Source organism: Talpa occidentalis, unplaced genomic scaffold, assembly GCF_014898055.3.
Source record: "Talpa occidentalis isolate TD23 unplaced genomic scaffold, MPIMG_talOcc4v2.1 talOcc4.13, whole genome shotgun sequence".
In the NCBI taxonomy this organism is placed as follows: domain Eukaryota; kingdom Metazoa; phylum Chordata; class Mammalia; order Eulipotyphla; family Talpidae; genus Talpa; species Talpa occidentalis.
In genome coordinates, this window is record NW_023601322.1 from 23958186 (window position 1) to 23964185 (window position 6000).

Genomic DNA, 6000 nt, shown 5'->3' on the forward strand with positions numbered 1-6000 from the left:
GAGGTCACCTGTGTAACTTGGCTGTACTCCATTCTAGTAATCACCTCATTCCAGCTACTGTTTCACTATCACATCTTTTCTGATTCTCACTCTCTAGCCTCCTAAATATGGATAGAGGACTTATGGAATTACATTGAGTGCATCCACACAATCCAGGTTAATCTTCCCATCTCAACATCATTAACTAAATTACATCTGTTAAGTTCTTTGTCACGTAAGTTAACATAATCATGGGTTTGGGGATTGGGCATTATAGGGGGCACTTATTTTACTTGTCACAGTTCACATAATTCAATATTGTAGAGATGAGAAAATACAAAGCATTCGGGGAACTGGGCATGACAAATGATGTGGGATTTTTTCTAATGGAAATGGGGAAGATTTAAGAAGGAAAATATTGTTTTCTAACTGACATTTTTTGAAAGATCATTTATACCTAAAAGGATTCAAGATAGGAGAGACAATTAGAATCAGGGAGAACAGAAACTGACACTGTAAATTGGGTAAAAGATGGTAACTGCTCAGACTAAAATAGTGGTAGTAGAGATAAAGAATGAAAGGAAAATCCAATCATTTTAACTGGAACAGATAGAGAATATAGATGCTAAATGAAGGAAAAAGCAAGAATTAAGGCTGATTCTTACTTAGATTCTTAGTTTTTTTTTTAACATTAGTTTATGATGGTTTACAGATGTGGGAAACATAAAGGTAAGGATTTAAATTCTATTTGAACACGCTTTAAATGTGTATGACAAAGCCAAGACAAGAAATTTTATTGTTTGTTTCATTTGTATTAAGAAGTCAGAGGAGACACTGGACTGAAGAATTTAATGTAGAAGTCATCCAAATAAGGGTAACTTTCAAATTGATTGTGATTAATAAAGTCAAGGAAAAAAATACAAGGGGGAGAGAAAGAAAAGAAAAAAGGGGCCTCCCCAGTGATGCAGCAGTTGAGCGCTGGGCTGCGAAGCTGCCCGCAGCCTCTGCAGCACCGGTTCGATCCCCGGCCACTGGAGAGGGTCCCACATGGCACACAGACATCTCCTGCCACCTGCTGCTCCCCTCAGCAGTGCGCTTCCTCAGTCTGCCTGCTCTGCTCCCCGCTCTGGCTCTGGTGAATTCTCTCAACCACTCGCACTTCTGACTGTACCCAGTGTTTATATAAATAAATACATAAATCTTAAAAAAAAAGAAAGAAAAAAAGAAAAGGAAAAAGGAGCATAGAGCAGGAGAAAAGAAAAAAGGAGGGGAAACTTGGGGAGCAAAGGAGGGAACCTCATTATCATATGATTCTAGAACACCCAGACACTAGCTCTCAGCCTCTGGCGTTTCAGAATCACCTGTCAGCTTAACACCTGTCCTCTTACTTCTCTGATTCTTTTGGTGCTCCTGAATTACAGTCTCACCCTTCTGGAATATTATCCAAGGCTTCTCTTACTGATTTAAACTCAAATTCTAGCCTTTACATATCTGTCCTTCACTATCAATGTAATTCCTACTCTTCCTATCTTCCTTAACTAGTGACTTCCAAATGAAGTGACTGCTCATCTCACAGTCACCAATTAAAATGAGAATCCCTTTCTAGCAGAAAAGCCTCAGACTTCCCAATAGTCCCATAGCCAAACACAGAACCTTTTGGGAAATGGAAAGCTTGCCAATTCTAGAATGCCATAAAACCAGAAAAGAGTTTGATTTAATACACAGTCTAAAGTTCTTTACTTTCTTGGCAGAATAGCAGATCTCAAATTGTGTTCAGCATTTGACAGACAGATACAGAGCAAGAATTAAAACTCAGACAACCAAAACCTTCAGATGACAAAGACACTTTCTATCAAAGATGCTTTCTACCAAAATCATATTATTTCTAGATAGAAAAAAAGATAACCTGATAGGGACATGTTATTGCTTCCATAGCGACTACAATGAGAAAAGTTATGGTATATTCATACTTTTTTGTACTCTGTGAGATTTGGGTGAGGGGACCCACAAAAACCTTTCCTGGAGATGACTAAGCCCTCAGATATCTCTTTACATGAAGAAAGATATTGGAGATAATTTTGCTGCTCTAGCTAGAAAGAAAAGCCAGAAATTGTCTCCATCCTGTTATGTTAATGAAAGATGTCCAGTCAGCAACCCTAGAGACTTACATTGTTCTCTCCAAGAGAAGGGCAAAACTCTAAGCCTCAAAGCATGTTTAGATGGTGGGCTAGTGAGACACAAATTCAATTTCCATGACCAATTCAATCTCTGACCTGCTTTCTCTGGTTCCAGCAGCTCTGATGATCATCAATTGTGAAGGTGTTTTTTGACTGTGCAAGGAACTTAACTAAGACCAATAACTCATTTCATAAGTCACCGAACAGTTGACAAAGGATAATGACTTTTAGTCAATCTTAAGCTGGGGGAAGATTCAAACCAAAGACATAAAGGTGAAAATCCTCTACCAGTGTCCATTATGCAGCCTCGAGGTAGTTAATTTATGCTTAATGCAATTGTATATCTGGAAGCTGAAAAGATCTGAGTGGTAATTAATCTTCAAGGATGCATTTCACTGTGACTTGTCTTCCTGAAAGCTTTCCCCTCAACTCACTTTCGCATTAGCAAACTTTTCCACATTAAATAGGTGTGACTATGTGTCCAGGGGTTACTCAAGCACAGCATGTTTTTGTAGAACTCACTGGAGCAGCAAAGTAAAATGCAATTCAAATTGCAGGTACATGATAATATGAGAGTTTTGGCAATTAATTTTATACTATTTTGAGTGGGTTTTTTTCTTGTGAGTAATAGAGAATTTTTGACATCAGTCAGTGTTTCCCAAATCCATGATTTACTAAATCTCAATGACATAATAAATGCATTCATTGTTATGAATACTCTTAATATTTTAGACAGGACTATTCTACTATCATTAGATTTTTTAAAAAATCATGATAAGTAAAGTTTTTTGCAAGAAAACTGCCTACTTATGCTGCTAAAAAGCAGGAAGATCTTTCTGGGCACAGCACAGAGACATTTACATGATTGTTCTAGCTGAAGGAGACATCAGCATCCTTTGATACAGCCTTTCATTTTGAAAATAAGAAACTGAGAGCATTCACATATGCCCCCAAAGCAGATACAATGTAAACCTGTTTTACATCAATAAATATATGAACAAAGAAATGTTCACATGACTGGTCAATGCATACACAGTTCAGACTCTAAACCAACTCTTTTTGTTGAAGTCCAAGGTACTTTTGACCTTGTCATACCTTCTTAGTTAATTCACATCTATTGAAATAAGGCAGAGAATATATCAACAGATTGAGTCATTAACAAAAAAATATATTATTTATAAAGAAATTGTTAGTTTGTTGTCTATACATTCTTTGTAAAGTAACTACTGTCCCCACCAAATGGAATTATTTCTCCCAGGAAACACTGGTCAGTCAAGTATGCTCTTTGTTCACTGAATATCAATCAAAACTTGAGAAAAGTCCCAAATGTAAACAAAGCACCAGTCTTGCACCTGGGGAGCTTACGATCAAATTGAGAATAATGACAACAATAAAATCAGCACTTGGACAGCGACCGAAGGTTGGAAAGGGGCTGATAACTGTATCAAAGCAGGTTCTCAGTATAAACTAAAACTGAAAATGACTTTGAAATTAAGATTCTCATAGATGGAGGAAAATAAACATCACAAACTGGAAAAACAAAATAAGGAATGAAAATGGAATCTGTTGTCATTATTTGACGAGGATGCAAATAACCAAGAAGGAACATAAGAACCATGCTGCCGAGATGACATCATGTTTCAAACAAAAGCTGATACTCAACAGAATGCAGTTTGGATGGAGTGTTCCAGTCCTGACTCCCTCTCCTTGTTCATGACTACACTTCCCACTCAGACACAATGTTTGAAAAGGCGTTGTGATAGTCTTATTTGCATTTGTCACTTTCCCATGTACTGCTTCTTTTTACTGTCAACAAAACATTTCCCTTTATAAGCCTTAACTTTCAAACTGTGTTTATTCATATGTTATAACACAGAAACTATAGCAGGCACTGGAATATAGTGAATGAAAAGAACATGGTCCTATCTTTTTATAGTCTCTGGGTAGACAGATAACTAGAAACAATTACAATGAAGTAATATACGATAATATCTATATGAGATAGAGGAGATGATATAGCAACACGTGGCATATGAACCTCCCCAAGCTCAGGTATCTCTTAAAAGCTTCCCAGAGACAAAAAAAGTTGTTATACTACCTGAAAGATGGGTAAAACAAGGGACATTTGGGACAAAATGTTATAGGCAAGTGGATCAGAATATGCAATGGTCCAGAAGTAAGAGAAGTTCCTAGTACTGGACAAAGCATGGGAAGTGGGTATAGAGAGGAGGCGATTACAAGGGAAATTGAAAACTGAGACATGGAATTATATTCCCTCCCTGGGATTACAGATTAATTTATTTTGAATAGATAACTCAGATCTGCCTTCTTTCTGGACTTATGCCAATATTATAATTGGAAACAATAAAAAAGGGTATATAAAACGGAACAATGTTCTGCAGAATTTTTAAAACCAAAGTCATCTGTCAGATAGTTATTCTATAGATAACAAGGGAGAATCAGTAAAGATTTGTCAAAATAGATATGACATGAAAATAGTATTTTATGGATGTATCCCATAGCAACATTTACATATAAATGATGGCAAAGCGAAAGTAAGGAAAGATGGGAAAATAGTAAAGGCGATATTCTTTAGGTGATAGGACAATTAAATATGTAAATTCAGTGCACTTCAGTGGTACAAGAGCTACAAATATTGGTAGCTTATTTATGAGCTTCTTCTCTAATTCCAGTTACAGTATCAAAATGTGTTTTTTGAATCATTCAGGATAGATTAAGTCTTATGATTTTCACTTTCTCATACCTGGTTATAAATTTTAGAGAATAATTGGTAGAAAAGTCATAACTCGATAGTGCATACAAAATTTTGGGCAAATATGTAAAGGGGATTGTACTTTTTAATATGCATAATTTCTTCACCAGAAATGAACAAACATGGTAAATAAGACAAATTTAAACAGCATCTGGTAGAATACAAAACCTTATCCTTAGTCAATATTAACCACTGTAATTGATTCAACTCTATTTTATCTCTGCCAAATGAAAGTCTAGTCTGAGTCCCATGAGAAAGACACAGGTTTAAGTCACTCTCTTATTTCTTAATCTAAGTGTTCCTTGAGTCATTAAGAACACAGTAATTGAGATAAGGGGTAAAGGATAGGAACTATTCCTGATATGTCAAAAGATAAGCAGCCCTCTTTTTCTGCTCTAAGTCCTGGTTTAATTTAGGCTCATGGTTTTCACATGCAAAACCATGCTTTTTTGTTTTTGGTTTTTTGTTTATTTCAGAGTCCAACTAAATAAGGTATATCTTTCCAACCGAGCAATGTGTCATATTCTAAAAGCTAACCCTCAACAGAATGAAATTTGGATGGAACCAAAGATCTATAGGGTTATACCACTCCTTGAACCAAGAAACATAATCCAACAAATAGTCATTTCAAAACAACTCAACACTTTTGCTACTTCTTAAAAAGTGTAAAGATAGCTGAAATCTGTAATTCATGGGCACCACTTACGAAAATTCCATGAACTTTCAAGCCTTCTTTCTTCACATTCAGCAACTGATGCTCCAACACCTTTCTTTAAACTTCCTGGAAAAAAAATTAAAAGTTAAACTAAACAAAGACCAAAACTAAATAAAAGTCTTCCTCCATGCTCAGCTTGTCAAAATTCCTACTTTTTCTTTTCAGTTCTTCATTATATGGGTTAATCCTTCCTGTGAATCTTACCTTTCCCTCCATCTTCTTCCTCCAAACTCTCCTCAAACACATCATCTTTTGAAAATTCATTTCTAAAGCCCAAGGATGCTATCTGACACAGGGAATGCTCAGAAAGACATGGGACAGGGAAGGCACGTTGGCAACATAATGTCATGAAAACA

General features: G+C 36.1%; 1 long non-coding RNA gene across 1 annotated transcript in view; it reads right to left on the reverse strand.

Moving 5' to 3' along the window:
- LOC129145589 (uncharacterized) overlaps window positions 1-5706 on the reverse strand; it is a 203073-nt gene extending 197367 nt beyond the window's left edge. The window contains exon 1 of the long non-coding RNA XR_008551366.1: window positions 5636-5706. This is a non-coding gene — a long non-coding RNA (uncharacterized LOC129145589). The remainder of the gene's footprint in view (window positions 1-5635) is intronic.
- Between the last annotated feature and the right edge of the window lie 294 nt (window positions 5707-6000).